Source organism: Synchiropus splendidus, chromosome 1 (assembly GCF_027744825.2).
Source record: "Synchiropus splendidus isolate RoL2022-P1 chromosome 1, RoL_Sspl_1.0, whole genome shotgun sequence".
Lineage (NCBI taxonomy): Eukaryota > Metazoa > Chordata > Actinopteri > Syngnathiformes > Callionymidae > Synchiropus > Synchiropus splendidus.
Genome location: NC_071334.1, coordinates 34,677,723 through 34,699,412, shown reverse-complemented (window position 1 = coordinate 34,699,412; position 21,690 = coordinate 34,677,723). Strand labels below are relative to the sequence as shown.

Genomic DNA, 21,690 nt, shown 5'->3' with positions numbered 1-21,690 from the left:
TTGTCCAGAGAACCATTTCAGCTCCTGCGGTCGTGCCAAGTGTGAATTACAGAATTAACTAGCCTGAGTAACAATCCCATTTTGTCACTGCAGTCCAACAGATGGTGGATGTTTGCTTTTCATGTCTTCATCTCTCGCACAACCATCTGTGTGTTTGCTGTAAAACCAGGAAAGATTTCTTGACTCTGTCTCTTCTTTTAATGATAATATTTGCCTCTACCAGTCGGGAACATGATTCTCCCCGTCTGAAGCAGACACACATGCATATTGGATGCACACACTTGCACGCACAAATACACTTCCCCCCTGCTTTTAAGTTATTTTTATCTCAAAGGAGCTTCCTTTTCATGCTGCCCTGACCGACACTAGCTTCTTTCTAAACACACTCTCTCCCTCCATTCATGATGCACGTGTGGGATCAGACCCCTGAGCAGGTTGTCTTTGGACAGACAAGCGCGTATTTGTGTGGAACACTGCGCTGTGTGTGTTGTTGTGCCCTACATGCAGGCCAGCGCTGCATGTGTCTTCTTTCTCTGATGAAAGATGGGTGATAAGGATGGGAGAGTAAATGATAGACGATCATCAGGTCAGAACGGATGCAGCGCAAGTCATCAGGAATGTTACCATGACAATGGAGTTTGGGTGTTAACAGAAAGTGTGTGGGAGGTTTTGTGGCTCAAGCCGGATGTAAATATCTGCGTAGATACATTTATATTCATGGGCACAATCTGATAGACATGATGGGCACTGTATTAAATTCTCTCAATATTGTCAGGAATAAAATCACTCACTCATGTTGGAAATGATTATAACACAATGATAAGTCATTAAACTTTAACCATTTATATTCTGTGAATTTATTTTTGGGAAACAAATACATTAAAATCTTCCCTTGAGTTGTTACCCCAGACCAGGTCGGCTGCCTTGAGGAAAGGATTATACATGTACGGAGCTGCTTTTGGATTAATAACATACAATGAAATATTATATACTGTTAATATAATAATATAATATGATATAATATATGGAATAGCTTTCTCCATGTTCGACAGGAAAGCTGTTTCCAACAACACAAGAGCATGTTGGTGATGCTCTTGTGTTGTTGAGTGATGTGACCGACAGACAGATCTGCTGCATTGATGGGATTAACAGTGGGCGACTTTTAGATTGATTAAAGTGTAATCCTGCAGGATTATCATGCCTCCTGATGTTGCGTGTGGCTGTCACACCCCAGGGTTTGCCCGAGTGACACACAAACAAAGGAGGTTCAAATACGGACGTTTCCATGGGTGTGGCCAACACTCAGATGTCAGCAGTTGTCATTGGATGAACAAGGGGATAGAAGTGTCTGGTCCTTCATCACAGATTACTGCCGTCATGACCTTTAGAGTCTTGGAATGGAGGCACTTCTTTTGTGCAGAAAAGCTCTTTTGAGAGAGTTTGCCACCGTGGAGAGCTCCATTCTCACTGAGGTCCAATTTGAGAAAGCAATAAACAGCAATAATAAGTAATAAACCAGTTGTTACCTTTATTAGAGAGAGGTAATAATGTTCTTTGGTAAGCGTGCATGATTCCATTGGCAATTGTTATTGTTGCTTTTAATTAGAATCAACACTGGCCTATGAATGCTTTTCAAATCTTAAAATAGTCAGTGTGTAACACCACAGAGGTATTCTCTCAAAGTTATTTGTGTACATCGCTCTTGACTTGAACTGTGACGTGGAGTGGAAATGGCCAAGAAGTGACCAACTGAGAAACAAGGGGGAGTTTGTGACATTTTATTGCCCTGATGACAGTAAAAATACTAGGTTTTAGACATGAGAAGTAAATATATAGCTCATCACTTTCACCTGACTTGTCCCTTCATGTGTCCAGGATGTGAGCAGCATAGTGTCTCTGTCACTTTCTTATTGTTTCTCTATAGATTTAAAAAAAAAACCATTCCATTAAAAGACAAAAGACTCCAATTTATAGCCCAGAAACTATGGAACTTCAAAAGTAACTACTGAACTATTCTTAAGTAATGTTATGTTACATGTTATGTTACTGTTACATACATGACATGTAGTTGTAAGTATCTAGTTAATGCTTTACACAAGTGCAGCGAGTACATGACAGTGTTAAGGTAAGACACAAATGTTATTACATTGAGTTTTGTGTTGTTCACATTACTGTTGAAACGCAAAAGTCATTACTTATTTTGTACAGTGAGGCCACACAAGGCTGAACCTTTTGATGTTGAAGCATTCCTCTCTTCCTCTTGACTCACTTACACCTCAGGTGAAACCTTGACTTGTTATTCTACACATTGCTCCACTTTACATCCGCCAAGGTGAATTCCGCGTAAACAAGCTGTGTTATCTGCTGTTACAAGCGGAATATCGAGCGGTCATGACTTGATTTTGATTGATACCAGCTATTGATGCGCGTGCATTCATAGACTGATGACTCTGTTTCTTTCAGCGCTGATGAAAGCTATGACCTTTTTTCCATCGTGAAGGAGAAGGGATGATGGAGTTGATCGATGGAGGCGTCACTTAGCCATTGTGTTATTGGAATGGTTATTGCACTCTACAACAGTTCAGTGTCACCTCAAGATCCGAGTGTTTCTTCACATTTTCTCCATGATGATGAAAGAACTGCCCTTGTTTGAGGGAAAATGGCAGTTATTACAGCTGCATTCTAGAGGTGCGACTGTTAGAATATGGCTATATGAATATCTCCTTGTGAGCAGAGTTAGTTCTCTGTGTTGCCTGTCAAACTAAGTGTTAAACACCTTCTAGTGTCAATTTGGAGTCGTGATGTGTTGCCTTTTATTTTTGTTTGTTTCATGAATTGTTAATCAAATATCCCCTTGTTGTATTCCCTGTGAACCAGCGCCTAATTTGGGAGCTGTGGTGAGACCCATCATTGTTTGGCATTTTACATCGAATAATCAATTAATGTCACGCTGAGCAACATGATTAATTTGCCTCGTGTCGCCGTCGCTCTAGCCTGCTATTAATATTCTAGTCTTCCGGCTCTAATAAATCAGGGTTAATGCATTTTCCACGCTCAGATCCTCCCCTGACATCCTTATCTGCGTCTGTATTTGTTTGGGGTCGGTCCAGAAGGCGTCACTTCACCCTAACAGGAGGAAGATTTTTGGGATTTTATTTTCCACAGCTGTGTTTTAGAGTTGCTCTCCCGGCGCGGGCAGGTTGACAGCTGATATATCTCCCAGGTTTGTGTTGCTGCACAAACAACATGAAGTTGTCAGGTCGCGGTCGTGGCGGTGAGAGAGACGCTGAGCTGATAAACAATACTGTCACACACCCCAGAAATAAAGGTTTCACAGGGAAACTGAGATAAATAAGAAAAACAATCTTCAAGTATTCCAAAACTTAAAGGGAGTGTTCGCCTGCAACTCTCAACCATGAAACATCTTTAACCCGGGGCACCTATTATTCATGCCATAATAAACGTCGACTCATAGTCCGTATGAAAATAACCTCGATTAAGAGGCAAGCATGTGCTTTAGTTAAGTTCTTCTCAGTGTCCCCAGGATGGCCACCTGTGCAGGGTATCCCCCACCGATGCACCAGACGCTCCAGCTCCTCAGGAATGAATGAAACCGCTGTTTCATGAAGCACATGAAAAGGAGAACACCATCACTTCCCCACACGTCCGCAGGTGTTTTAACTCTTTTTAGGTCACGGCACACCTGGCAGTCGTGGTATGCGTTCCATCATGTCCTCACCATTTTTAGACATTTAAAAAGGCTCGTAAGAGAACTCACTGATTATTCTGTTCCTCCTGGGAGGGAGGTTCTGCAATGCTGCGGTGGCTGAACAAATATTTAGCTTCCCAATCCAGGAATCTAAAGTCAAGCCCCGCATCATACAGAGCTATATTTGTGAGTACGCCATCCGTGTAAAGGAGTCAAAGCTACTGATAAATCCTCAATATCCAAGAACTAGAACCTACTAAAGCCGTGTTGCCGGATGCGTTATGAGGAGGATGAATTGATCCCCCGTCTCGATCCCTTTTGTGTGTTGCCTCTGACATCTACAGCTCTGTTGAACGACCAGACTGGGTGACCTTCATAATATTGGCGTGCATTGCTGGTCATTTAGTTTTGGTATGTTTTAAATTAGTATTGCATTTCTAGTTCTTGCGGATCACATTAATTGAAAACTGTATCAGAGTGTTGTTGTTTACTTTTGCAACTAGTCTGAAAAATACGTTTAAATTGTGATTTAGTAAAACAAAAAATATTTTTTTTTGCCATGTTGCTCACCCCTAGGAGGTAAAAGCATGAAAGGCAAGGCGGCAAGAAAATAGAAACATGACCAACTTACTGTTACACTAAAGAGAAGAGAGTTCTACTGGAATCTGGCGGTTTTAGGCACGTGCGAAGGATGGCAGCGCGTATATTCTCTCCAGATACCTCCAGCTGGAGTTGAACCTCTGACCTTCCTGCTGTCAGGCAGCAGCACCAACGGCTGCTGGCATCTCCATCAGCCCTCCATTCACTCATTGCTTCCTTGAAGCAATAAATCATCAGGATAAATCCACCCGTGTGCTAATTTATATTCTGAAACCAAAACCGTCCAACTCACAGAGCTGCTGCTCGAGGGAGGTCTGAGGGCAGCCAATTTCTCTCAGCTCCTTTTTCTGCTCTCTCCTTAAATCTGCCGCAGAACACAAGTGAACTAATTAATACGACTGGTCATCAGCCATTATATTAACACATGCAGTACATCATCCTCGATCAGGGTAGTGGTCAACAAGATTAGAGTTAAAAGTGGCTCGACGGCGGCGGGTCGTTGAATGTGTAATTCTGCTTTCGCTGTCCAGGAATATGACGGAGGAGTGACCTTTTGAATTGTAAAGATCTGAGCTCGGTGACTCAGTAGATGCCAGTGTTCTTGTGAGCGTAACTTGCAACTGGCATTTGTGTCACTTCCTTCGGCGTGACTATTGAAGTTGAGGTTTTTAGAATCTATTCAGACGCCTGCTTTCTCTTGCACCGATGCCAGTGTCTTCCGCGGCGGTGCTGTGGATGAATGTGTGTGCGAGTGTTCTGAACGGTTTATGCTCCGGTGCGACTGAAACATCACCACAGTGCGGCTCCTAATGAGGCGATCGGCTGAATGTAGTCTGTTTTTTCAACTGTTTCATATTCAGCAGATTAGCATGTGAAATGTCACAAGTTATTAGAGAGGAAAGCTGCTAGTATGTGAGAAGGCTCAAAACAAACTAAAAAAATGTCTCTGTATTTGTTTGATGTGCTCTTTTTTTCTAGAAAACACTCCTATCCATTACACCATGGTGGCCCTAGCAACACGCCATCCTCACCGACGTCACCCATTTGGAATTTTCAATTTGTGCTGTGTCCGGTGATTGGGTTAAAACCATATTTCAACATTATGATGTTGAGTTTCTCGAATCTGGCTTGACTTAATGATGTAGCTGAATGCAAAGAGTTGTGGTTGCCAGATCAGGTAAGCTTGACCTCCAACACATGGGGTTGGATACGAGGTAAAATGCGACTTGTTGTCTGAGGGACATCTGGAGGAGTTTGGAGACTCATTTTCTGGTCAATTGATGTTGCCACTCTCACCGGTGGTTGCAAGCTTTGGGCAGATAGAAGCTCAGTCATCTGGGAGGGACTCAAAGTAAAACTGTAGCTTGTTCATATGTGGAGAAGCCGGACAGGGTGGCTTGAGCTTCTTCTTGGGAGTCCCTAGTATCTCCAACTGGAAGACAACATGCTGGCGAGGTTGACCAAGGAGCACTTTAGCATTCTCTCACAAGAGGTTAGCATCAGCTGCTGCCCGCACAATGTCTGATAAAAACAGATGCAGGGATTAACTTTCACTGAAACGGGTGGATAAATCCAGGGATCTTGATCTGGTTCTTTGGCCTGTGTCTTGGGGCTTTTAGCTAGGATTTTTGAAACAGGGCGTCCTGCGATTAGGAAGCCATGAGTTAGTTGCTTTCTAATCGCGGTTTCTTCCTGTCATCAGCGTCAGACATCTCATGAATACGAGCTTGCGTCCATGCTGTCAGTGTCGCGACTAGCGAGATGTGGATCACGGCGGTAAACAAATATGGCGGCCGTGATGGCCAAAATACGGGTGCGAAATCTGTGATTTTGGATCGCGAAATTACCAGGCGTAAAACACAATTTAACAATAAACCATGAGATGACAGGACAAGTTGGCACTAATAATACATTTGGGCGTCCTGCTGAGGAAACAGGGTGTCTGGTTTTGAGTGCTAGAGGGCATCCATTTTTTCAATGTTTTGCAGTTTAGGTTGTCCCCCTCCCCCCCAGACACCCTCTAGCTAAAGGCCTGGGCGGATGTCAACTGAAACTTATAGCTTTTAGTTTCTTATGGAACTAGCAATACTTGAGAGTGTGTCAGAGTAGGGGGTCCCACACACATTTGCATTTGCATACATTTATTTCATAAAGAACACTACTACCTTGATGGTCACAAGTGGCGCGAGAGGTTCATCCCTGATCATTGATGGTTGACTCTCCATATGGTCTGTGGAATGGTTGATGGGAAAAAAAGGATCCATGACAGCCCAACCAGGCTGAAGCTATCACAAAAGCTATTGGAGTGCAGGGCTGCCAACTCTCACGCAGTCAGCTTGAGTGAGTTTCATGCTGACCCAGGCTTATTTCTCATTGGCGTTTCAAGCCAACTTCATTTTGAAATAGACTCTGCAATATGGTCCGCAAAATGGCAGTTTCAGCGCAGCATGCTTGCATTGTTTTTGTATCAGTTGGAATTGCCATTGTTTTCTGCTGTTTTTGTCATTGTGAAATGTGACTCGCACTATCAGCTCTCCCCCACCTTGTGTTAGAAGGACACCACCTACTCAGGTAGATCGTTAAGGACGACCACAAAAGATGTGTATAGTGCGCTCTGTCCTCTGTCCGTCCAACTCCACCCCACCTCAAACCCCTACACTCATCTATGCCGCCATAAACACTCCCCCACCCTGTCTGAGACACCGCTGCGCAGAAAGAAAAATTTCAATCCGTGGGTCAAAACAGCAATCCGAACTGAACCGTCAGTTTTTTTTGCTCCCCTAATTGTTGCTGATTAAAGTGCTTCTTTTATCCTGAGCATTTCATTTCACATTTTACTGCTTATGGGCCAAGTGGTTAGCATTCTCACCTTGCAGCATGAAGGTTCGTTCCGCACCTGTCCTCCCACACCGCTGGGATAGGCTGCAGCACTCGCTGCAACCCTGAACCCTGAACAGAACTAAGCGCCAGTTAACTGAAGATGTATGGTTTTACTGCATTCTTTTTATGTCATTTTGCTTTGCATCTTTGTGTTCATTCTCCAGACTCGGTCAGTGGTTCTCAAATAAGATTTGGCTATAGTTTCGCATTTTAAGATGACAATAGACATAAACGAGTCAAATTTTTTTATATTAAACTAATGAATTCCACTTCATAAAGGACATGGGGAAAGCTAAGCCTGAGTAGAAAACACATTACTATGACTCAAACGCGTGTTCTGTGTGAAAGGCAGGAAGAGTGTCGTGATAAGTGACCTTGGAAACCTTTTGTTTCTCTGTCTTATTTCTCCTTGGAGAAGTGAGTAAGAAGAGGAGGAGGGAAATGGATTTTATTTGATATCTTCTCCCAGCACAGGGAATACTCCCTCTTCCTCCGCCTATCTATGGGTTCTCTCCGGTCTACAGAAGGATGAAAGCTGCCCTTGGAATTAATAGCTCCTTTCTCCATTAACGTGGCATTTGCACATGATCTGCTGCAGGGTTTGAATCCAGTGTGACCTTTTCTTGAGATGAAACACAAGTCAGGGTTAAGTTATGACTGATAACTGTTGGGTTTAATGAAGACCCATCTTTCCTGATGCCTCTTTGCTGCTGACCAAAACCTGAATCTAATTACCTTGCTCCGAGGGGAACATTCAGACATTGCAAAAAAGCATTTTCTCCTTCAGCTCTTTCATTCCATTTGAGTGATCGTCACTGCTCCTGATGATTTAGTAGCTGGTAGAGTTCTGTTCTGTAATTTTTTGCAATGGTCCGATCAGGATTTTTGCTGCAGATCATTGATACCGATCACATGGATTGACAATGAATTTGTCATCAAAATGATGAGACTTACTGTGCACATGATGTGAAAACAATGAACCATAAAATCATTTTAATTCAGACATGTTTTTATATACCTCTTCAAGGAGGCAAAAGGTAGAACAGCGTTAAATGCAGCAACCATTACGTCAAAAGGACAGCTGAAAAACATTTAATTCGATGAGATGTCGCAGGTGAACCTCTAGAGACGTGAAATATTAACATACTGTAGCGGGACTCAGAGACAGAGAGCACCGCATTTATGAAAGTTTCCACTCCGGATGTTTTCAAAAGTTTCAGATTCAGGTGGCTATCGAATGCTGCACTGACTCCAAAACGGGGACAGATCCGGTCGTTTCCGTCTCCACCCAAATGACACCTGAGAAAGGCTGGTCATCTAGCTCATTGAAATTAATGATTATTTCTTATGATTCCGAGTGTCACACTCGGACCTGAGGGTGTTGCTAAGTGTCAGTTGTGCTGCCAGCCTGCTGCACTAACAGCCTGCAGCTGAGGAAGCGGCGGTCTCACTTTCATGATCCCAGAAAACTCTGTGCTCCATCAAGTGCTGGAGCTTTAAATGGCGTGTTTAAATTGATTCCTTGCACAAGAATTTCCAGTGCACGTGCTGCAGGATGCAAACTTTACATGACAGTATGAAAGAACCTCCACAGCAGACATGCCGCTGCTTAGTGAGCAGTGAGTAGGGAGGAGCAGACGCCTCACAACCAGCGGGGCTTCATCAGAGCGCCGTCTGTCACACGTGATCGGTTGTCAGCATTCACCGATCACGCTGGAGTCGGCCAATCATGATCGGTGACTGATCAATCGGAGCATCACTGGTAATTTTGGTCATTTGCTGTACCTTGATGTGTATATTTGCTTTTGTTGCTGGCTGACTGACACTGACATTTGCTAATCTTCCGTTTCACAAAACCAGACTTTGGTCCATATATGTCTGCAACTTTTTACAGCATCATGATCACGGAAGATGTGGTTTTAGAATTAGCTGTGTGCTTTAGTGAGTGAGTGAAGGAGGAATTGATGATTTTCCAATTCTTCTAAATTGAAACTCACTTCATGGCTTCCATAGTGTGACTGTGAGATATAAAGATCACCATAGAAACGTAAGCTCAAAGGAGGTGGAACTCACGTTCAATAATGTCATTGCTATCCCAGCATGGCCGTCCAGCTTCCCTCTGACCACTGACAGACTGTATGGAGTCCGCTCTCGATTCCTCTCAGCGCTCAATTCGCCGCATTCAGCCGGATATTTCATCACTGTCCTGCAGCTCTTCATCTCCTCTCTCTCCCCCTGATCTTTTATTTATATGATCCTGATCCCTCTTTGTCCCCTAATTCTCCGGCCAGTTTCTGTCTGACTCACAAGCTCAGTGGCCTCATTCAGGAGCACTCACAGAAACCACTTATCCTCATAATTATTGTGGAGCTATTTGAATACACAGCCACACGTCCACGCGCTGTCGGAGGCTGAGGAGTTTTAGATAATAGCCAACACTCCGGCTTAGCTCTGAGCCCATTTATCTTCTGCGCGTGGCTTCTAGTGGAGGACGTATTGATCAGCAGGTCCGAGCACAGTCACTTGTTCATCTAAAACATTGTCTCAAACACACACCTGGCACTGCTGGTACCCTGCACACAGTCTCCAGGACGAGTCGCCACTCTGACTCACGCATTAAAGTTGCAAAGGTCAGCAGTGTTGACCCTCGGTCTCAACTACAATTTCTTTCCAAGTTTTGCTCGGACCTCACGCAGGCAGAGCCTGTGCCTACGTCAGCTGTCCATGTATCTACAGGAAACATTGTTGAATTGATAAAGTTGAACTTAATATCAGAGTCAAGTCAAAGTGGACTTGAGTCTCCTCTCCAACTAACACAGGGATGATCTAGGCCAGGGCCCTCAAACTGATCCCCGAAAGGGCCGCAGTGTCAGCAGGTTTCTGTTCCAACCGATCAAGAGACATATTTTCACCAACCAGGTGTCTCAAGACTTTCATGAGTTGATGGTCAGTCTGGTGCTGCTTGCTTCAGCTGACACCTGATTGGTTAACTTAGGTGTGCTTGCTGGATATGAACAAAGTCCTGCACCCACTGCAGCTCTATGAGGACCGGTTTGAGAACCCTGCTCCGGGGTTCTGAATATACAAATACACAGACAGAGCAATGAAATTTGTTCCAAGAAGCCTGTGGCAGAAACAGGAAGTAGTTCATGTCTTTCTGTCATGAAAAATCAGTAGCTTTGATTCATTGTAATGTCCTGATTCATGCGAGACTTTCAAGAGGTGTTGTCACTCCATAAGAGAAGAGATCTGTCTGCTCACAACAGAAGAATCTTGTTTTCAAAGCCAGGTCCTGTTCCGAGGCACAGGAGGTCTTCTGCTGCCTGCCTGCAACATAAGCGTGATCACAGCAGTTTCATTTGTCTGATGGAGGATCAAGGTGTGAGTGTTTTGGAGCATGCTAAGGTGTGAGGACGGTCTTCTGTTCCCTGTGTGTTTTCCGTCTAAATGTTGTCATGCAGAATCCCCTGCGCTGTGCTCCGTAGCGCATAAAAGGGACCACAGATGTTTCCACTTGGTCAGCTCCCTACTCAGGTTCAAGACAGCCAAGGTCGAACAGGTGAACTCACCTGTTGATAGTCATACCAGAAGAGAGTCGCTTGACGGTGCATCAGTGCTTGTTATTGAACACCTCTCTTGGCATGAACACGCATACGTAGTGGCTGAATTCAAGTGCGAACAATCTTTTTCACATTGAGGCCACAATAACAAACGCATAACTGAAATGCACTGTAACACATTTTAAAACTAGAACGGTACTGGGACAGCTCACAATCATAATTTCCACCCACACTGTGGTTTCTTTACCCAATATTATTGTACCTCATGTATTTAGTACATATAAATATCCTGTCATTTTTTTTATCTTAAACAGATAAGCAACAAAATAGTTACTCATGTACATTTATAGATTGATGTTCCTTTTAGTTGAAGAAAGGTAAAATCTCAAAGTAAATTGATTTAAAAATGTATTGTATACTTGTATACTTATTACTCATCCATGTATTTAAGAATGAAACAAAGAGAATAAGTTTAGTTTAAATCCAGTTCCCACATCCAGTTTTAAAAAAGTAGGCCAATGAGAAGCATTACCTGGAATATTGCATATGAATTAAAACACTCCGACCTTCACTCCCACCGTCTTATCTCAAGAAGATGCTGACAGTGCGAACGTGCTTCAGTCGAGTGGAAAATCAATGTTCCCCTGATTCTCTGTTTCTCTTTCATAAATGATCATATTTCACGCTGCGTGTCACAGACGCCGCTGTTTCATTATCAGATTTCTGATTTCACTCGTGGCCGCGCAAAGATTAAAAAGTCTGGGCCGCAACACAGAGCCAGAAGTTCTGATAATTTACAGCCAGAGAGGTCAGAGTGAGTTTAACCCCAGACAGCTTCACATGATAAGGAGGAGAGGCGAGCCAGGACTCCGCTTTTCCCACCGCGCTTGTGCACCCTCAAAGAGGGTGATCGGGAGGTGGACTCAAATAGAAATGATTCATTCTAATACCGGGTAAAAATATGCTCTGCTCAAGGGTTCAACATGGGGATTATGTTTCGTTATGCTGCATTATGCAAGTGTCGTTATCGTACTATTATAGTACTATTTTAAATGAGGGTGTTTACTTGCGTAAAACTGAATCACATCAGTTCTTTTCACATAAAAAAATTAGAATTGTAAAAGTACAATCACTTCATTGTATGGTTTTCTGCTATTATTATTACATAAAAGAACCGCAACACAGGACTTTTGAATACAGAACTCTGTTGAGGAAATGCTTTACTTTATGTTACCAGAAGTCCAGCAATGGGATAACAACATACAGCACATGAGCCTGCATGTACTGTGTGCTCATTTTGGTCCGACTATTTCATACAGACAACATAGCTGAGCAAATGACACCTGGTTGGATTGAAATATGCTTCGACCAACCATCTCATGTAGGCCACATAAACTCGCCCAGCTGAGTGGTGACTTGGGGAAGACCCAAGAGAAGACTTGGATCTCATGTCTCTCTCCACATTTTCACATCATTGTCTAATGGCTGCTTCAAACGACACAGTTTAGGAGTTAAAATCAGAAATTGACTGTGGTGAAAAGTTGATGCATTTTCATGTGGTGCTTTCTGAGGGTTGGAGTCTTTCCCAGCTACTTGGGCAGGTTACCAGTCCACAACATATAAAGACAGACACAGCCACAATCAAGTAAACTGCTGTATGTTTCCAGACAGTGAGAGGAAACCTGAGCACCATCAGGAAACCCATACAAACACAGACAAATCCAGAGTGTCTACATACTGGAATCAAACCTGCATTGCAATAAAGCTGTAAAACTGATGGCATGTTGTCTCTCCTCTCCCCACTCAGTATTCTCAACTTGTGTTTTTGGCTGCAGAAACGCAGCTCTGTTGTCGACAGCCTGTGTCCCCATTGTTTCGGTGGGGAGAGATTTGCTCTGGCATCATTAAACCTTGAAGGTTTCTGCGCAAACACGGAGTTTTTGGCCTCTTTCTTCTCCTCGCCTTCCTCTCCATCTTTAAGGAGTGATAAAGCTTTGCTTGTTGGCCCCTTCCCGTCTCCCAGCTCAGCCGGCGGGTTGCTGCGGAGATAGATGGCTTCTTCAGGTGGTGAGGGACAGAATGAGGTGAGGTAGCTGTGGGGGCGAGGGGAAGGTTTGCTGCACCGGAGGAAGTCGTGTAGATACTTTAATTTGATAGATTTAGGGACAGACTTCTGGGTTTTGAGAAGGAAATGGCTGGTGGTGGAAGTGAAACAACACTGTTCTGCCATCTGCCTGTCAGCTCTTGTTATTTTAAGATAAATGCATGGGTGACTTGTTGTCGTCACTTTTCTGGTGACCTTTAACAGTCAATAAATGTCAATGGTTGTTTGGTGTTGTGCGACTATCCTGGGTGACTTTCTCTGGCGCCACTTCAACCTGGCTTGGAGATGCAGCGAGTCATGAGTGACTGAATGTTAATGTACAATGGAGGGATTAGCTCAAAAGTAGAGCACAAAAAAAAGAACGACTAGAATAGTTCAGTAAGCACTCCTCAAGTTTTGTAGTGGGGAGATTAAAATCAGTTCATCTGTGAGTGAGTCATTGTGTGTTCAAAGAGATAGACAAATCATCTGACCTCTTCGGTGGAGATGGAAACATGATACTGTGATGCACTGCATTCTACACTGAATTGAACCCAACACCAAAGACGCTAATGAGAAATGATGTGTTCGGGTACCGTCAGAATTGTAGGACTCTGCAGAGTGTTGATACAACTGTATACGACTTTGATATTGAGTGTTACATTCATGTTCCAAACTGCTCTTGTTTGGCGCAGTAATGTCGATGAAATGTCAGAACTAAGGCTGGAGGCAGCAGGGCAACACAACTGTTTTCATGAAGTGGCAGATGACCAACTACTACGTCATTTGGGAACCTTAGTGGGAGTTATGATTCATCCTCTTTACTGTGGAATTACCATCGACACCAACGACTCCACTGAGGATCTGGAGGGGGATTGGAGCTGGAGGGGGGGTGATATTGATCCCTCTGTTTATGACACTCATGTCCGATAATCAAAGTCTCTAACATGCCAGTCTGTCTTCTCTCTTTCCTGTGTCTCAGTGAGTGGTGTCATCTCTTCCCTCCACTTTCTTCTCCATCCTTTCATGCTGCTTTTTTCCTCATCCTGTCATTCCTCTCACCACTGATCAAAGCCTGGCCCAAACCATTCCATCATCAAGAATCTAAACAATACTCTTCTTCTGCTTATGAAAAGAAATCTCCTCATTCTTATCTCTGGTTGTCCACCCACTGTTACCTCACTGATATGAGAATGGTTCGCTCCAGATAGTGAGCCATTGTGCTATTTTTGAAAGAAAAAAAAAGAGATTGCTTCAAAGCCCAAAAAGTTTTTGGATTATTTCAAACATGAAAGGATTATTTTGGATCAACACTGAGCTGCTCAGAACCATCATTCAGCGGACCTTTGAATGTGAAGACATATCAAAAGGGATTTGCAATTTTCTAAATATCTGCCAAACTCTAGTGAGTAAGACTGGGAATAAGAATCTTTTGGAGGAGAGATGTGAGTATGAGATAAGAAAAATGTCTGTTCTTCAGGAAGTCTGAGCCACAGGTGTCAGTGGAAAACTTTCTGGAAGTGCTGGTTTGAGTTTGAGCTTGATGACCCCCAGCTTTACAAGTGACGCATGATGAGTCTATCTTCAGCAGAAAATTCATGAATGAAACAACTCATCCTCACTCGCATGGTGTAATACATTTACATTGGGAAGGGGTCTTCTTCATCGTACGATGACGACAAAGGCAGCACTCCGCATCTGATCCAAGCAGGGTATATGGATCGTGCATAACCCCTTACGTGCCTCTCCTCCGTACGGTGCTTGTTCACTTATGTAGAACAATAGTCGTGCTATTCCATGGTTTAGCTAACCCCAGTATCTGCCCTTCTTGAATATGATGTGCTGCACATGGCGCTAGGTGGAACCTGTGCTTCAACTGAAAACCTAATTTGTCAACATGCAAACGCTGCACGTCACCTTCTGCGTCAGTATAGGACGCAGAAGTTCACCTTCCCAACGTCAATATATTTACCCCTGGGAGTGAGGATGGGTTGAAATAACAGGCTGCTCTTTCACTCTGTGTATTCGATACCTGTGATTTTTGTCAGCTTGCTGGTATAAACACATCGAGCACTTGCTGAGATTGTGCGAGTGACTGCACATGCTGGAACTTCGAAGGCCTCTCCAGCTACTAAATATCAACTCTCCTTGGCACAAAAAGGGTCGGTGGCTCTGCTGAGTCACAGTTGGTGCTGTGGTTCTGAGGAAAGTTTTGTTCTTGGTTATAATATTTAATGATTAGTATGATAGAATTGTCTTAAAAAACAGCCTGTTGTTGCAATGTAATTCTAATGCTAATATAGGTGCCGACCTATTGACCTACTAATTCATCTCTGCTTGGGGTCCAAGGAAGAGTGTGAATAAAAAGCAGTTCAGATTTGTTGTCTGTTGTTTCAGGGGTCCCGAGGCTTCAGCTCCAAACAGCAACTATGTTACTGAAATACTGCCATTTTGTGGGAGTTCACTGTGTGCTTCAACAAATGTTCTGCAATTATGTCCCAGTTTAAAAAGCTCTTTTGGTCTGGACCGAAAAGCAATTTCACTACCTTAAACAGGATTTATTGAAAAAGCCTGTCCAGATTAGTTGTGACTGTTTTTGCCAAGAGTTGTTACTGCCAGTTCAAAGTACAATTGGTGCGTCTTTTCAGAGCATCCATGATTGCCTCTTTGTAAAATGTTTTTATTTAAATGGGATGATTACATTTGGATTAAAACTCTCAAATATTGTCTTCTTCCTTTTGTCAGCTGCGGCATTGAAAAGCTGCAGTAGCCTGCTTTGATTTGGAGTTCTTGTCATCTTGGTCAGCTGTGCGAGCAGGCTGCCTTGCTGCAGGGCTGTTTGCTGTCCAGGGTCTGATAATGGAGTTAGAGGAGGAGGAGTGCAGGTAGAGAGGGCTGGAGAGTGGAGAAATGAAAAGGTCTGAATGTTGTCGGTGGTAGCTGCAGGGGGGTGGTGGTGGTGGTGGGGGGTCCTTCTCTCAAAAACACCATTAAGCTGAGCTCGCATGCTTCCACTTCATCTTCTGGATTACTTTGGAAAATGTGTGTGTCAGTGCTCTCTGTTCATCAGTTGCAGAGAACTCTCTGGACAGATTTGGCCTGCGATGAGGTGGACTTGGGAAGAAGGATGCTGAAAAACTTTGTGTTCACGACACATTGATTTGTCCTGAAGTAACTCATTATAGATACTTTGCAACCTTCACCGAAATGTCAAAGCGTAGGAGTGCGGTTAAACATTCCTGTCTTTGCATAGCACATAATTCACTGGATGTACCCAGAGCACATATTTCTATTATTGTCATCAATTATCCAGGTCCCCAGAGCCCCTCCAAACATGGGGTCCCATTTGATCTCAGGGTTTTGTATGAATGACAATGATTTATGTGATGGCTATCATGTGGCGGTGCTTTTCTCTCTCGTGCCAATGAAAACAGTGCGCTCACAGAGGAACTCCCCTCAGGCTGATAGAGACATTTCGGCTTTGTGTACGAAGTAAACTCTTGAATCAGCTGGTGGGACCAAGAGCAGTGAGGATTGTTTGCTCACCTAAATTAATCTGAGGTCACGGTTCATCATCCCCACCTGTGCCTTCATCCACCCTATCTGAGAACCTCACCAATGCTCTCGATCTAACTTAGAGGAGGTTGCGTGACCTCCTCCGGTTGATAGGAACACTGTGCTAACGGCGAGCAGGGCGATGTTCTGATGCACTTATATTGGACACGGTATGCAGCGGTCATGGACAATTTCATCCAAATCCATCCACAACTTTTTATGCTACTTTGCACACTGACAAACCAACACTATCCTCCTTGGCAAGGTAGTAAATTGCTGTACAGCAGTCGTATCTCAGCCATAAAATGCCCATCATTCATGCTTGCAAACTCAGATTTTTTTTTTCTAAGTGAGTGGAATTTTGTGCCAGATGGACAAACATACATGACCATGAATATCAACTCAGCCTCCTTAAATCTCCTGAGATTATTTGCGCAACAACAACTCTGATTTGCACCATCTGGAAGTTGTTGCAAACAGCTGGATTAGAAATGATGGCATGACTTTTAAAGATCACGAACAAAGTCATTAATTGTTATATAATTCTCTTTTCATCATTTTACTCCACTCTGGGGAGAAGAAGACATTAGTCTCTACTGTTACTCCAACATGAAATACTGGAGAAAGAGCGTTAATCTCTGGTGAGGTGGCACTTTCCCACTATTTCTTTTACCTCCTCAGTACAGCGCTCACACTCTGGATGACTTTCGTTCTTGACTTGGAGTGAATAGCAGGTTCAAAATACGCACTTATGATGCACATGATTCAAATCTCTCGCCCCAGAGAGTTCAAACTTAGAGAAAGAGACGGCCCGTGGCAAACAGCAGACCAAAGCCACTGTCCCATTTTTAGCTGAGATAATTTGATATACTTTAGGAGGCCTTCTAGATTTCTCAAAAAAAAAAAAATAAATAAATAAATAAATATATATATATATATATATATATATATATATATATATATATATATATATATATAAATATAAAACAACCATGTCTTCTTCTCACACTTCAGTTTAGCAGTTAAACTAAGCCGAATTAATAGTTAGATTGGCAGCAAGTCAGATGAAAAAAGGCTACATTATGATGAATTCACTGAAAACAAGTGTTTAAGTTCAAACTTCATGAAACTGCATCAACCTCCCAGGGAACCTAGTGACCTTCTCCAGGAATGATCATGACCAGGGGGTGTTGTGATTTGTAGCATTTTAAAATGCTTTAGAAGAGAGCTTGAGTGGAAAAGCCACAGCTTTAGTTGTAGCGATTTCATCTTTACATTCTGTAGTTTCTCAGAATCAGAATCAGAATCAGAATCAAATTTATTGCCATGGTCAGTGGGGAGCCCACTGACTAGGAAAGTGCTTTGGAATAAAGTGCAACAAAAAACAAATAAAATAAAATCAATAAAATAACATTACAACAAGGCTGTTCATGAATTTAACAGTCTGACGGCCGAGGGAAAGAAGCTGTTCCTGTGACGGGAGGTTCTGGTCTGGATGGACCGTAGCCTCCTGCCAGAGGGAAGAGGAACAAACAGTCTATGTCCAGGGTGAGAAGGGTCGGCTCTCGACTTGGCTCAGGACTTGGGTTCAGCATCCTGGTTGGCTTGATTTATCCAACAGAGCAGCTGATTGAGCTGTGATTTTGTTATTTGTTTCCTAACCAGAAAATAGCACAGCAGTTCTGACTCACAAATGTGAAATGTGCTCTATGACTTCGAACAAATCGGAATTTGAACAAAAATTTTGAGATTTTTTTGCTTCGGACGAAAATCCAGAACGCGAACGCCCCGGAAAAAGTGGGAAAAACCATAACATGCGCGGACCGATCAGGTGACCCACGACACGCTTTGCTATTGTGTATAACGCTGCCTCTGTATGCAGACGTGTCCCGTTAGCTACATTTACTGACTGTTTTTTCTTCATATTGAGGTGTAAAACCTTTCCTGTCTCCTCACTGGACCGTGGTAGAGTGTCACAGGGGAGGTGCTCCTCGACACCTCCGAGGCTGGAGCGCTCACTCCAGGGTTTGATGTCCTGTTGTGGGCTGGAGCTGGGACAGGGATGAGGCGAGTCTGGGACACAGCGTGACTTGGTTTATGACTTTGTCACAGCCAAACTGCACAGAAGCGCACATTCAGAGCTGGACACGCACCGGGCACCTCTTCACTTCTGGAGAGACGTCACTCACTCGGCAACCCCTCCCACATGCAGCGGCCACACACATAGAGGAACAGCGCACCTGCATCAGACACTCTACATTCACTCCTACAAAAGCCTATTTTAAGCCTTGCGACACACATCATTAAGTTCTCTCACAAACACCAAACACAGAGGCCTTTCACAGTGGCACGACTCGGAGCCTGAAATGTTGGTTCACTGGTTAAACCAAAAAAGTTTGTTTGGGTTCGCAAACCGTGATGTCATCGGTAAAAGTGTTGTATTCTCTGTTTGCAAAAGGAAAATGAAGTTGATGAAGTCGTGGAAATTCAATCCTCCATCCTTTGCTCGGTTCTGATTTGAAACAACTACAGAACAGCTGCAAAACATCGGCAATACACTCACGCGTTACTTAGAGGACGTATGCGATGTAATCTGTCGACATGGAGAGAAAGGTTGATATTAGAATTCTTATGATTATGAAAACACAGTGAATTGCCTCGGTATTTACTTTGATAATAACTGGCTCACTGCAGAATATTGGCGTAGTGGTGTGTTTACGTCTACTTTAGTGACACTTTTTAGATCCCTCCCACTTTGGCTCTGCTTAAACCACACTTAAAATGGGCTGGTTTCAATAGAAGTTGGTACCGGTTCCAGAACCAGAACAGTTTCAGTGTGGAAGATGATGCTGCTGTACCAGTCCTATGCTGATCCCCGTTTTCAAAATTTCCTGGATTTGCCTGCTGACAATATCTGACTCAAAATGAAGGCTGATTCTGTTGTAGCTGTCTCCATGTAAATGAAGCCCAAGGGAAGTGAAGGAGCAGGGAACTTTTCTATCTAATAGAAGTATGGAGACAGCCAGTGCCAAGTGTGCAAATATTGCCAGACTAGATGCTGTGTGCGTGTGCAAACTAAGATGAAAACTGTTATGCTATAGCAGTCGTCATATAAAATGTTTTAAGTGTGAACAGGTGGCAACTTTTTCTCACAACCGTGTCTGTATTTTCACTTCTCTTTTCATAATAAGGCTGAATTGCTTCCTGTATAAATGACTGCTGGCACAGTACGTCAGTGTAGTGCATGATCTCTTGTGGTGTCTGACGTTCAATCCCTCTGTGGATATGTGGAAGTAGAAACACAGAAAGGATTGCCTCAGAATCAATTATACAAGGCTCAGTTATCACAATATGAGATGTTGATGTTGGGTGAACACTGGCCTGGCTGCATCAAAAAGCTAACGGACTGTAGATCCCTTTGCAGCCTGCGCAATGCCTCAGATAAAATGTGGTCTGAGACAGTTTGAGTCTGTCATGTACATTATCTTTCTTGAGATATGAGGAATCTTCTTGATCTTTCTCAGACACACGTGCAGAGTGTTTCCTCAGTTCAGAGCTCCAACGCGGCGAGGTGTTCACTGCGGTCAGATCTGAGGGCGTCTGTTTCAACGTATAAACAGTCTTTTCCCCGCGTGGTCTTATCAGGAGCTGGACTTCCTCAGGAAGTCTGCCACGCACTCACAAACACAGGCTGTTTACCAGAGAAATGTCAAAATTAAGGTTGGTTTCCTGAGGAAAATATCACCACACTTGTTAGTGAATGTGTGCAGCTAAGTATTGCGCAGCTTTAAATGATCAACTTGAACTTTTAATGACGACACTGTCCCCTTTTGCTGTATTAAAAAAATAATGACTAAAGAAATCCAATAAAACCTTTTAGCTTACAAGCTTGGGATGTCTTAAACATGACTGGTTTCTCTGAATCTGGCTCTGTGAGGGCTTCTGTCCCAATAGACAGCTTTCCCTTTCTAAAATACCAACATCTCTTGATCTTAATAGTAGTATTGTGGTCCTAATCGTGGAATAGTAACACTGCACCGTGGATCTATGAGCATTCAACAAAGCACAGACTTGTCATGCAGTGTGCCTTCTTCTTTGTTGTTTGTGAGACATTGCAGTGACACTTACAGGACTGGCATGTGTTCTACAATGTGTTCAACTTGTCTAAAGTTGTGTTGCACTTGAGGTGTTCTTGTACATTACCTTATCCGGTGCTTTGTTATTTTGTCATTCCACTTTTTGCCTTGTGTAACTTGATACAAATCAAATTACAAAGCTCACACTTGAATTTCGTCTACGGATGCAGACCAGCCAAACCAGTTCAAATGTTCTTTCGTACCTTGTGACCTGTTTTTTATAACATTTTATGACTCATCTGAATACATAAATGAACTTGTGGGTTTGACCTTCACGTCTGGCTCTTTTGTGGTTCTACATTTTCTGGATGACAACGAAGAATCATGATGCAAGAACCGGGGTGTATTTCAGCATTATCGGGCCCTCCATATGAAGTCTGGGGACAAGTGAAATGATGAGTGGGAGCAGGCTTCATGATAACTGGGATTAATTGCTCTTCTCCAGACTGAGATAAATGGCCCGTCGCTGTAAAGCTATCCTAGCTAACAGGGTTTCGGGTGAACTGAGGAACTATTGAGAGGCTGTGCGCGAGTCAGGCTGAGTGATGACTTGCAGCGCCTGGCACCATCCTCGATCCATTAGTTTTGATTAAATAGTACATATTACAAATTCCTGTCCCGCGGAATGCTTGCCGGGTTTATTTGTTACTGTCGGGGAATATGAAAACATTCTGCTCGTGCCTGCAAGCGTCCTACTGTTCAGGAGCTGTGAAGTGCACAGAACATACAGTACTCGCACGAAGACATCCCATGGTGTCGGACCGTTTCGTAACGCTTACCATTTCAATGTTGTTTTCACAGGGAGACTGCTTATGTGCAACAGGGACAAGAAGACGGAGCAGCATGGCGGCGTAGTGGTGAGTGATGCATGTTCGTCTGCATTTCTGTCTTCCGTTATGATCTGAGCACTTCAGTATATACTGTAGATCCTTGGTCAAATCAGTGCTTGGGGGCCGAATCTGGTCTGCCAAGCCATTTTAGCAGCTTAATTCCAGTTGGTTCAAAACTAACTTCAATACTTACTTAAAGTGCATCAAACATTTTATCAACACAGGTAAATATTGTAAACCCTTAAGATCGCAGATATTGTACCTGTACTACAGTCGTGGGGATCTATCTATACCGATCCAATAGCATTGACTGGTGTTGTTACTAATTTATACTCAT

General features: G+C 43.3%; 1 protein-coding gene across 6 annotated transcripts in view; it reads left to right on the top strand.

The window, feature by feature from the left end:
* kank4 (KN motif and ankyrin repeat domains 4) overlaps positions 1-21,690 on the top strand; it is a 67,213-nt gene that overhangs the window by 13,594 nt on the left and 31,929 nt on the right. For all 6 annotated transcript variants that reach the window (XM_053873236.1, XM_053873196.1, XM_053873219.1 and 3 more), the window contains one exon: positions 21,325-21,380. The gene's annotated coding sequence lies outside the window, so the exon portion shown is untranslated. The remainder of the gene's footprint in view (positions 1-21,324; positions 21,381-21,690) is intronic.